The 12505-nt window shown below is 41.8% G+C and overlaps 1 protein-coding gene across 1 annotated transcript in view; it reads right to left on the reverse strand.

Moving 5' to 3' along the window:
• The window catches only part of LOC115464737 (zinc finger protein 282-like), a 60167-nt gene that overhangs the window by 47408 nt on the left and 254 nt on the right, over positions 1-12505 (reverse strand). The gene's annotated exons all lie outside the window — the stretch shown is intronic.

Here is a 12505-nt window from a genome sequence, read left to right on the forward strand (position 1 = left end):
AAGCCAAATAGGCACATGTAAGCTCTTCAGGTAAGGAACATTCACTATACAGTAGGGAAAGAAAAAAAACTTGCCACACGACAAACTATGAAAGGGAAACTGTAAAGCAACAGAGCGGAACAGCTGACAGGCAAGCAGTATGAAATTAATTATCCAAAACGAGCAAGGCAGAAAAAAAAGTCTGAGAAATACTTTACATTCACTGAAGGAACATTAAACAAGCAGCATAACATTTTCTTTTATGGCTGACATCCTTTATATGAAAGGAGGAAAATGAGAGATAGAATGATTTTATTACAACAAAACGAGATGTAGGTTAGTGTTCTAAAAAGATAAAGATTATAGATGAGCAGCGAACCAGCACTGCCATAATGAAAGTAAAACTTAAGAGAATTCGAGCACAAATATTTTTGCAAAGAATGAAGAACATGATGCATATATAAAAATAGCAAAAGCAGGAAACAAGGTTAAAAGCAGTTAAAAGGGACAAAAACATATGCAACGGCCTTCCTGAAATGCTACTGGTTAATCGTTCAGCAGGGAATAAAAGCGTATAAATCATACCAAAGTAAATGTGACATGATTGTGAACTATTAAGACAAGTATCTGTACAGGGCAAAATGAATGTGACCCATCCAAAAATAGACTCATAGCATTATAATTCAAAAACTGAAATCATGAAGTGTTAAAGTAAGATATTAAAATAGTGAGGTATGGGGGGCCATGCAAAGAAACTATAAAGTTCATGTGCCATCAGTTATCCATTATACCAAAAATAAATTAAAGGGACACCGGAAACTAAGCCAGAGGAGAGAAGGGGAAAGCCGATTTCTTAAGGGAAAGTACTGTGATTTATGTTTAAAGGGAAAATACATTTCAAAAACTTTGCAACCACATTGTGGAACACGATAAGGTCTATCAAGCTGTTAGTGGCAGCATAGAAATAAAGAAAATCCTGTCTCGGGGCTTAAAACTTGCCTCGGAAACAAAATGAGAAAGCATTAAAATATCAGACGGTCTATTGTTTTGGGGAAATGAAATGAAATAAAGGACAGCGCATAAAAGTCAAAGCAGTACGAGCTGTGGGCTGTTAGAATGACAGAGGACTGAGAGAACAGAATGATTTGTAGGGAGACATATAAAGTTCCAGGGAAGTGCAGTATACAGGGGTCCGGGCAAAAAGAAGAACACATGATAAGGAATATAGGCTAGAAAGAGAGAGAGATGGCACTCATATATTTTTTCTTTTTTTTTTTTCATACAGCGAGCATTCAAAAAGGAACAGAGGAGATAAAAGGAAAGTTATCAGAGAATCACAAAAAGGCAAAGAAGCAGGTGTGTTAGTCCAGCGCAGGACAATAAGACGTGCAGGGAACAGAGTAAGTAGGCAGAAAAATAGAAGAGTATTTAAGGTAGGGGTGAGAAAAAGAAACGGACAGAACAATAGTGCCCAATACCCCTCAAGTGGGCATTGTCCGTGAGAGGCAGAAGGAGAGAGAGGAAGAGGAAAAAATGAAGGCAAGCCATTAAGTGTTGAAACGTAGTTCTGAAAACCACATTAACCAAAAATATTTGTGAATTTAGCACTCTGACAGTCGAGGCTGTGAGAGGATGGGGGGGGGGTACGGGGAAGAAGTGACAAATCTTTTCAGCAAAGTGGTAGCAACGGAAGCTTAAGGCTGACAGTTGTCGTTATTATGACCGAGTGCAGAGACAGGGTCTGCAAGCTAGAGCCGCTGAAGTGGGTACGGGGAACACAGACGAAATACAGACGGTGATAAGTAGGGAAGGGGTAGAGCGCACACACAGAGTGAAGACAACAGCAGATGTGGAAAGGTGGGGGCTGTCAGTCTTGAAGAGTGATTATAAGAACAGAGAAACTAGAAGGGGTTTAGGGGAGAACATTCTGAAAACGTGCATATTCTCCTAGAGTAGAGGAAATACACATAAAGGACCTAAAGACAACGGGGATGGGGCAAGGCATGCCTGTAAGACAGGTGCATTGAAGGGAGGACAAAGAGGTACAAGAAACAAGGGGGGGGCATAAAAGAAGCTTAACAGAAGGGAAAAAGACAGGAATAAACCCTGAGTTGAAAAGGAGGGAATAAGAGAGGACGCAGGGTGGGATAGGAAACAGAAAATGCGCAATTTCTAAGGATTGTTAAGCGAGATTGCTAGCATAAAGACCAATCCAAAGATGTTGAACATTGAAATAAACTTACGGCAAACCCCAAATCGCAGTCGCCTGGATTCGTTGTTATGCACCATTCACACAGCAAGCACACTCTTGCGCACATCACGCAAATCAAAAAAGGTGGACAGGGTAGAAGAAAGAAAAGAGGGTGAGAAAGAACAGAACAGAATATTGAAAGACAGAAACGAAAGTTTGAACGCAAATATTCATCCCCACTGCGTTCAAAAATTAGGGAAAGAAGGACAGTATTGGGGGGCTATTGTGTTAGATCAGCAATCCGGGGTCACCAATGTTTAGAATTTAGGGGTCCCGAGCCCCCCCAAGAAGGCTAGAGTGACCTCAATCTGACTCCATCTCTAAATAACACTAGTACTGGGGTAATCAGGGGGTTGTGAGGTTCTAAGAGAAATTGCCACTGAGAGAGACGTTAGGTCTCAAATACCGGCATTAGTCCGCCTCTCAGCACTGGCAAGGAATAGATACCAGCCTTATGACAAACTGGATTTAGGCTACAGGTTATATAATGCAGCGAATGATAGCCTGATGTAGCAAAAGCATTTGTACTTACAGCCTTTCATCATTAAGTGAAGCCCACAAACCATCATTTAGAATGAGGAGTTTATTTGCATATCAGACTTTAATCAGGTACATTCATCAGACAAATTCTGGATTCAGCTGACCGGAGCTCTGCTGCTTTCGAGGCGTTGAAGAAAAGTTCTCTCGAGGGCTTGCATGCACCCTGCTTTTATACAATTTGGTCACTATACAAGTCTATGGAGAGCTCTAATATTGCTTAATCTATGAGTCATGCCCTCCGGCCAGGTGCTCTTCCGTTTTAGTATTGCAACTTGTTGTGCAACTTCCCCTTTTTGTAAACACTTCCTTAGATACGGACATCCAAACATCAAAACATGAACATCTCCCTAGATACGGACATCCAAACATCAAAACATGAACAAACAACTTTTTTATGAAGATATCTAAATTTGGATATATTAATTTCATATTATCTTGTGATCTGGGTTAGGATTTTAGCCATCAATTCCTTGATCTTGGCTTTTGCACTGCTTTTGAATGTCACACCAAATTCTAATGAGGCCTAGTCAGTGCCTTTTAGCAGTTTAAGCTGTTTAAGGTATGTAAATTGACCCACCACTATTCCAGTGGATAGATCTTAGGGTAGAACACATATTAACTTGCAGGAAAAGCAAGTCCTTGCTCAGCCAGTCATAGATCTTCAAACCTAGCTGGTATTTTTACAGCCTTAGTCCTAAAATCTGGCCTTCCACCCTTCCGGTGGGCATCCAGTGAGGGCCTCTTGCTGTAGTATAATTATACAGTATCCAAGTGGATACCATAACAGTTTCTGTGAGCTCATATGTGCACAAATGAATAAAAACATAGCATAGCCATTCCAGAAATAGAAAAGGTACATTTTAAATGCTCTTTTAGAGAATCTTTTACCTCTGCAGCTGGTAAGAGAAGCTCTTTGGAGCACATTCAAATAAAATTAAAAGGCAGAAAATATTTCTTTATATAAATTATCTGGATGGCATGTATGAATGAAACCCTGATTTCATAAAAAATAAAAATCCTAAATTTGTAACTTGCAGTCTGAAAGAGAAAAAAAGACACTCAGAAATTAATTCACAAGGTCACATATCTCCACTGTTCTGGCTATTTCATTCTTAAGACCCTTATTCACAGATTCCTTCATACTTTCTCTGAGCAAGCAGGGAAACCACCATTTCTTCCAAAGTTGGTACATGAACAGCAGTATGCAGAAATCCCTGTGAACTAGAAATAAAAGAACAAGCCGCACAAGTCTGATGACTGAGCAACAAATTATTCAATCGGTTCCCCTTAGTTTTTCTAAAGCACCTCTATCTGTGGTCAAAAAGTTTTTATCACACAATACCAGCTGCCTCTGCACACAAATAATACAGTTACCAGTAAAAGACACAAAACCTGCCTGGCAAGAGGTCACAATAAATACAAAATGAGCTGAAATGCAGCATTAACCTCTCTGGTTCCTAGCTCTGTTGGTATAACACTTTGTTTTAACACATAAGTGTCAGGGCTGCTTGCTATTTGCAGAAATCTATAGATCTTAATTTGTTTTTAAGAAAAACGCTTAGAGTCAATTAATTTCTGTTATCCTGTTAGTTCTAATTTTAAAACTAAAGCTCCCTATAAAAGGGATGGAACCACATATTTCTTTTTCTATCAATCTAGAAAAAAAAACAACTTAATCATACTGGAATGTGGACCAATTAATTTCCTAATAGCTTAAACACATTCTGAAACTGACACTTAAGAAATTTTATAGCAAGCCTATCATGAAACAAACTTTTATCTAGAAACCATATTCACAAAGGGCAAAGTAACATGGAATTTGTATCAAGTAAACAGCAGATTTGAACACCTACTAAGGCACACTGTTTGACTCTACAGGGGGGCAGAGCAGTTCCTGCCCCTGTCTTCAGTGTAGAGGAAAAAGTAATATGATCTTGCCAGCCTGGCTGAAAGAGGAACAGAAAATACAGTGGAAAATGCAGGGAGAGAGGGAAGAAAGGAGAAAAATCATGAATAAAATTAGCCCTTAAATGCCTCTACTAAATTCAGTTAATGGAGAGGATGCACAAACACATAGTTTAGGCAATCTTAGCAATACTGGGGAGTAGAGATTTTCTAAAGTTCTACCTTCTCCTACATTTACTTAGACCTGTATGCCAGCAAAAATGCCTCAAAATACATATGAGCTGCACAAAGGTAGACAGAATAAAGAGGAGTCCTTTTACTGCTTCAGTTCAAAGGTGTAATCGATATTTTAACTTCACAAAACAAACTTGTTTCCTGTAGTGTTTTTCCTAATATTTTAAAAGGAGGCACACATCATTCTCTTACCTAATGCCTGAAATCTTTCAAGGGCACTGCTCTGCAGAAAATCTGCACTCCCAGTTTGGTCAGTAGATCTCTCCCTAGTAAGTTAATGGGAGAATCCGGGGCATACAAGAACTTTGCCTCTATTTGTCGTCCCCCCCCCCCCCCAATCCTAAATTCAAAGGCACTGTATATCTTAATTCTTGGGACTGTCCAGAGAATCCTATTGTGCTGGTAGTTTCTAAGGAAAGGGGAAATGGGCATATGCTTTGACCTGAGCCTATGGTGGATATTGTAGCCCCTGTGTCAATCAAAAATTGGACTAGCATAGTAGCTAGTTTACCCTCCACAACAGGATCTTCTAGCCCAATCTCTGTCCCCAGAACCTGCTGCTGAGCTAGTCACTGGGGTTCCATGGGGATCGAAAATTCCCCCCCCCCTTCTGTGCCTGATATCTGGGGGCTGGTCCTGTATTTTGCTGTCCCCTGCTCCCGCAGCCTCTGCTTACGTGTCCTATTTGCCCACAGCTCCAACACTGGAACTGTGAGAAATCTGGTTTCTGTGTGTAGTCTGTCCTCACTGTACCTTGCTGAATCTGTCTGTGCCATACTATATTTCTTAGTCTTAGTACATTCTATCCACAATTTCAAAGCTGTTAGAATTTCTTTATCAAAACTTCCTGACTGAGGCCAATTAATGCTCAGAATTTTAGTTCCATTAACCCATTTCTGGTGGCACTTTAAAATTTCATTTCTATAAGCCGGCACTGCCATGGAGACCTGCTCCAATGCAGTCTGCATAACTACAACTAAACAGATTCTAATCTAAAGTCTTAGAATGAAACAAAAAAGAGAGAGAGAGAGAGAGAGAGAACAAATAAAAGAATACAAAGACAATCCCCACAAAATGAAATGAAGTACTTGCCATGCTGTCTTCTCACCTCACCTCCAGTTCCCATCCCGGGAGTCAAACCCAGGCCGCAGCGGTGGGAACCAGGAATCCTGACCGTTCGCCTATCCTGGTCGCCGGTCACTTTTGTTTCTTAAGATCCAAACACTTTCATCCTTTGGTCAGTTGCCTTGTTGAGGCCCACTCTCTGGACATTGGCCTTTGCAACACGTGCACTTGTTAGCAGATGGCTGACTCCGGTCCAGAAGAAGCCGGGCGATAGTTGATCCGTCCCGGGTTCAAAAAACCGGGCGGAAACACCACTTTTGTTTGCGCCTGTTCTTGCGGCCGGCGGAGTTCAATTAGGCCAGCAATACTACGCAGACAAACCCTCTCAACTGTACCTTAACAAACTCTGACAGGTGGATTAAAGCCTTTAAAACAATAACAAAGAAAAGAGAGCCAAGAGAAGCTTCCATTGGGGGAAAACACAGGTTTATTCTTTATCCAGAGATTTAGGATAAATAATAAGAAATAGTCATATAAATTGTCTAGAATATGACAGAAATGAGAACATATTATAGAAATAGAAATCACAATGGAAAGTTGGTCAGGGCGGTCTCCCAGTTCTCTGGCGTGAGGCCAGGAGCGCTGCACACTGACCAGCCTCCTATCTGGCAGATAAATATTATATAGTGTTTCTTTTCCCTTTCAAGACAAAAGGGAGCACAAGAAAGAGGGAGGGTTTCTCTCACCCCCTTAATTAGCATCTTACAGTCAGGCAGGATCTCCTGACAATAAAGAAATATATAGCATCTGTTTATATTTCCTTTTGAAGATGTATTTGGTCTGTTGTCCAAATGTTTTGGACCATTATACCTCTTCTATTCATCTTTACAGCTTTTCTCACACAAGAATATATTTCTCAGACCCTTTGATCTTTTATCTTAGTATTTCCCCTATTCTAAAAGAGGAGACAAAAGTTAACTATTGCTTCCTTATAGAGTTGCTATAGAGGTGTTAGGTTTCTCTTGCTATTGACTCCAGGGATCAGGGAGATAGTGTTTGATCGAATTGTTCTAGGCAGAGAAGGAAATAAGGTGTTACCTGGTTTTCCTCTCATGGTTGTAAAAAAGGTAATTCTCTCCTGGATAGTAGCCTTACTTCAAAGGGCATGGGAACGAATTCTGTCTCCTGAACACCATGGGGCCTGACCATATTCAATGGGAGAGGTCCTAGGCAATCAGGTTTAATTACCTGACTTGGCAAGAGGAGGGGTAGAGTGTAATTGCTATTCCAGCAAGCTTTCCCCTGTTTTAGAAAGAGAGAAACCTCCATTTCTCCCTGTACAAATATGAGGAATTAATTCTGTATATTAAATAATTGAAGGCCTTCCACCTCCTACAACACTTCATAAAACCAACCCTGGAATTCCATACAATGTAGTGTGTCAAACAAGAAGTCCCAGTCTACTTTGTCGAATGCTTTCTCTGCGTCAAGACTCAGCAAAAGCCCCGAAGCATCCTCCTTTTTACAATGGGCCATCGCCAATAACAATCTGCGGACATTACTTCTCGCTTGCCTCTGTCGCACAAACCCTGTCTGCTCCTCGCCTATCAATCGGGGCAGTATCTGAGCCAATCTATTGGGCAAGACTTTCGCTACAATTTTATTATCTACATTGAGCAATGAGATAGGCTGATATGCATCAGTCTGATCGCTCGGTTTGCCCGGTTTCAGCAGCAGAGTTACTAATGCCGCGTTTGCATGACAAGGGAACTCCCCAGATTGTATTACACTGTCATAGTATGCTGAGGGTTCCCAGGGAGGTCTCCGGAAGCAGTATATAGAACTCGCCCGAGAACCCGTTCGGGCCCAGCGCAGAATGCAGCGCTAATCCTTGGACCACTTCCTGAAGTTCCTGACCTTGTATGGGTTCGTTCAAGCTTTCTATCTCCTGACCTGTCAAATGTGGCATACCCAATCTCGTCATATAAGTGCCCAGGGATATATCTCTAGGTCTCTGCTGTTTCTGGTATAATTGTGTGAAGTATTTTGTAAAGATCTGTCTAATGTCCTCACTTTTGGTCTTTAAGGTCCCCGAGCTGTCCTTTACTGCCGTGATCACCCTATGGGATTTCCAATTTGTTACCAATCTAGCTAACAGCGGGCCTGTTTTGTTCCCAAACCTCTGTAGCTTATATTTTTGGTACAACATTGCTCTCGTGGCTTTCTCATGTAGGTGGGAATTAAGAGCTACCTGTGTCACTTTAAGTTGCTCCCAAGTCTTTTTATTTGGATTACCCGCATATTGTCGCTTTGCTCTTTTTAGCTGCAACTCTAACTGCATGATGGCTCTGGCTAACTTGTTATTCCTGGCCTTCACATATGCTATTACATCTCCTCTCAATACTACTTTCGCTGCCATCCAAAATAAGCTTGGGTTCTCTGTATGTTGTGCATTAAATTCAGTGTAATCCGCCCATTTTTGTTGAATGTATTGGGGGAACTCTTTGTTCTTGTATAAGTACCCTGGAAATCTCCATCCCATGCTAACCTGATAAAATGTTGGAGCTTCCACATCGACCCATACTAGGCTATGGTCTGAGATCTCCTCTGGGCCTATCTCAGCCTGCAATACTTCCGGGAACAACTCTCGGCCCAGTAGGATGTAGCTGATTCTTGAAAATGTCCCATGTGCCCGTGATAAATGGGTGTAATCTTTCTCCCCCAAATGTAATATACGCCAAACATCTAGTAGACCCAAAGTACGCATGAAGGTGCGTAGTGCCTGCACTCTCTGACCTCCCTGCGCTACCCCCCTTGGAAAAGAACAACCGCACTCTGGGTCCGCCACTAAATTGAAGTCTCCCATGACTATCAACTGGTGTTGTAACGAGGAACATTGGCATATTAGTGCTTGGTAAAAGGCAGGGTCGTACACATTTGGGCCATAGAGGCCTAACATCACCAGTTCTCTGCCTTGAAGCCATAAACAGACTAATACATAGTGCCCCAGGGGATCTCGTGAAATCAGCTCTGCCTTTGCTGCAATACCTTTCCTGATCAAAACTGCTACTCCTCTTTTCCGCCCATCCGCGGAGGCAGAGAAAATCTCTCCCACCCAGGATCTTTTTAGCTTTGCGTGCTCTGCCTCTGAAAGACGGGTTTCCTGTAGGCATGCTATATCTGCCCCATGTCAGCATAACACCGATAGAATTTTTTTTCCGCTTTATTGGTGACGTGATCCCGCTCACGTTCCATGTGACAAAGCGTGTCTTTTTAACCTGCATCATATGTGACTTGCTGTAAATAACTAAGAAAACAATCTTGATTAGAACCAAACCCTGGGAGCCCAGCCCCACCCCGGGTTCTTCCCACTTCAATCATTTCTAATGATTTATTTGAACTCCACCGTGCCATAACGTGCTTTCCTATGTATTGATGGTAGCAGAGATGTTGCCCACCCCTATGAGAGTTCCACTTCCCCACTATCAAACCCTCTACCTCTTCTTCCCATTCCTCCATCCCTACCTTCCTTCCTTCCCCACCCTCCCCAATCCCTTCTACCCCAACATCCCTCTCCACAAACATACACAACCAGCTCCCCCCATCTCAGCTACTCTTCTCCCCCCTCCCATCCCCCTCTTGCCCTTCCCTCTCCCTTAATCCCAACCATTTCACAAGCCTTAGCCCATAAAATGTAGACTCCCTTTGGAGGCAAAAGGCCCCCGCTCCCCGACACTCATTTCAGTGACCACACTCTGATACAGTTTGTGTTACATTAATTATAACAGTGTGCCTCATGTTCATACATCCACTGAATGCCCCTTATCTGTAAGGAAGGATTTCACCTCAATTACTGCTGTAAAGTAGTGCCATTTTTCCTGGTAAAGTATTTTCAGGCGTACTGGGTACATCAATGCAAACTTTATATTCTTTTTTATGTTTAAATCTGTTTATTGACAGAAAATTCAGACAGTACATACAGAATGTTGCAACAAGAAAACAATAACAGTGCAACGATCAACTGTCAACCCTTCTTCACTCGTCAATTAGTTTTCCTTATTTTTCCCCCAGTCGACCCTCCCCTTACCCCCCCCCCCACCCTCCCTATTCCTTCTGATTTATGTTCCAACAGGTTATTGATGAGATAGCAAATCAGTCAACAAATTACCCCAGTTCAAACAAAACTTCTGAGCAAGGCAAGAATGGTCATCTAATCCACTTTCACAACAGTTGCAACCCCCCCTATTCATTCCCATACTCCCCCCGACCGTCGGGATGAGAAGCAGCTACATCGATTTAGAAAAATAAGAATATCAGAATCATATACAATCACATGAAATCTGTTAACAAAGAAGTCAGAATTTGGTAGTACCATACATAACATAACAAATAGAGAAACGTATAACCATCCAGCTTAGAGTCCACACCAGAGGCTTTGTCTCTTATAGCCTCCGGTCTTCCCGCTAGACCATTTGCATAGGAATGGTTAACCAATGTTATTGATAAGCAAGCCCAAGAAACAGTCTCTCGACCCTTATAACCGAGACTGCACCCCACCCGTGGGATATACTAAGTGGTGAACAGGGTAGTAAAGTTACCCTTAATAGTAACACTTTCTCCCCTCCCCCCCAAGCTAATACCCTAACCTCCTTCTGAATACAAGGTCAAAACAATACAACTCATCAACTCTTTACCATACCACCCATCCCCCCCACCCCCCAACATGTGTGATAACTAAAAGTTCAAAATGTAACTTCTCCCTTTAGCTGGCAATGTAACCCACAATGGCTCCCACATTTCTCGAAAACGGGTTCCTGGAATACTATCCATATGCTTGACCCCACACCAATCTAATCTCATTTGGGAAATTAACTAAGTTCACCAGGTCATGAAATGGGGACCCGCGAGCGACATCCACAAACTCAATATAGCGTTGATCCCAAAAAGGATAGCCAATTGTACAAACCTCTTGAATCCCACCGGAGGTTGGGTTGTAAATTTAAAGCTATTAAACAATAACAATGGATCACAGATCAAAGTGCAGCCCCACAAAGATTCCACCGTCTTCAGCACTGTCACCCAGAAACTCTGCATTTGCGGGCAGAGCCAAAACATGTGCCACAGGGAGGCCAAAGCCGCTCCACACTTTGGGCAAACTCCAGTATTTGCAAACTTAGCTTTAAATGCGCGCAGTGGAGAGATATGCAAGCCCAGAATACGGCCGCCAGACTCATATTTGGAAAAACTAAATATGAAAGTGCAAAACCCTTAAGAGAGAAACTTCACTGGCTCCCACTTAAGGAATGCATTACGTTCAAGATCTGCACGATTGTTAACAAAAACATTCATGCAGACGCCCCAATCTACATGCTAAATCTCGTGGACCTACCTCCCAGAAACGACACAAAATCAGCCTGCAAATTTCTCAACCTGCACTACCCCAGCTGCAAAGGACTTAAATACAAGCTGATGCATGCCACTACCTTCTCTTACATGAGAAAGCAGTTATGGAATGCATTACCTACAGACTTGAAAGCAATCAACAAAACAACTTTCTTTCGAAAATCTCTGAAAACATACTTCTTCAACAAGGCCTACAATTAGAACCTATAACCTCACTAATAGGCATATTTTCAAAGCACTTAGCCTTCCAAAGTTCCATAGAAACCTATGGAACTTTGGAAGGCTAAGTGCTTCGAAAATATGCCTCAACGTCACCTCCCTAACCCACTCAATTATGAACGCCCACCTCCTATAACTACCCTAATCACTCTCTTCCTTCTTCTCTCCCTTGATTGCTACACACTACTAACTGTATCTGATATCCTGAAATGACAATGTCAACAAATCTATGTAAGCCACATTGAGCCTGCAAATAGGTGGGGGAATATGGGATACAAATGCAATAAATAATAATAATAAATAAATTAAAAAGCTGTACAATAAGTAAAAAAAAAAAAAACCTTTTGTTCTCCACCTTTTAAGGCACTGCCTACCCAACTGAAACAGCTTTAGACTTGTTACACATGGACCAACAATAAAAAAAAAAAAACCGACAATGATGAAGCAGCTCATAGGTTTGCTTACTTTGAGTGTACGGGGATGACGGCTGCGCTGGGAAGGGGAAACTTAGACAGTCCTAATTGGCTTCCTTGCTTACAGTGGACTAGATTTTATAGGCTCACTTCCACTCCTGTTTATTAAAGCTCCTTGGAGTTATTTTCCAATTTTCTGTGTGATTTAAATTTACTGCAAACCGCTTTGATCTTTTGTTTAGCTATGCAGTATATTAAATGTTTTAATAAATATAAACTAAACCTACTACTTCACTCCAACACAGACAAATAAGGAAAGAGAAGAGGAAGCTGAAAAAGCTGTGCACAGAAATGTTTTCCTTATAGTGCTGGAACCCATAGGAGCCAACTTGGTGGGTAAAGTGAGTGCTTGAGCACCCCCCAAAATTGAATAAATTCCGAGACTCTGTCTAGGGAAAGGAAATTTACATCAGGGTTATAATTTTGAAAAGTTGGC

Source organism: Microcaecilia unicolor, chromosome 3, assembly GCF_901765095.1.
Source record: "Microcaecilia unicolor chromosome 3, aMicUni1.1, whole genome shotgun sequence".
NCBI lineage: Eukaryota > Metazoa > Chordata > Amphibia > Gymnophiona > Siphonopidae > Microcaecilia > Microcaecilia unicolor.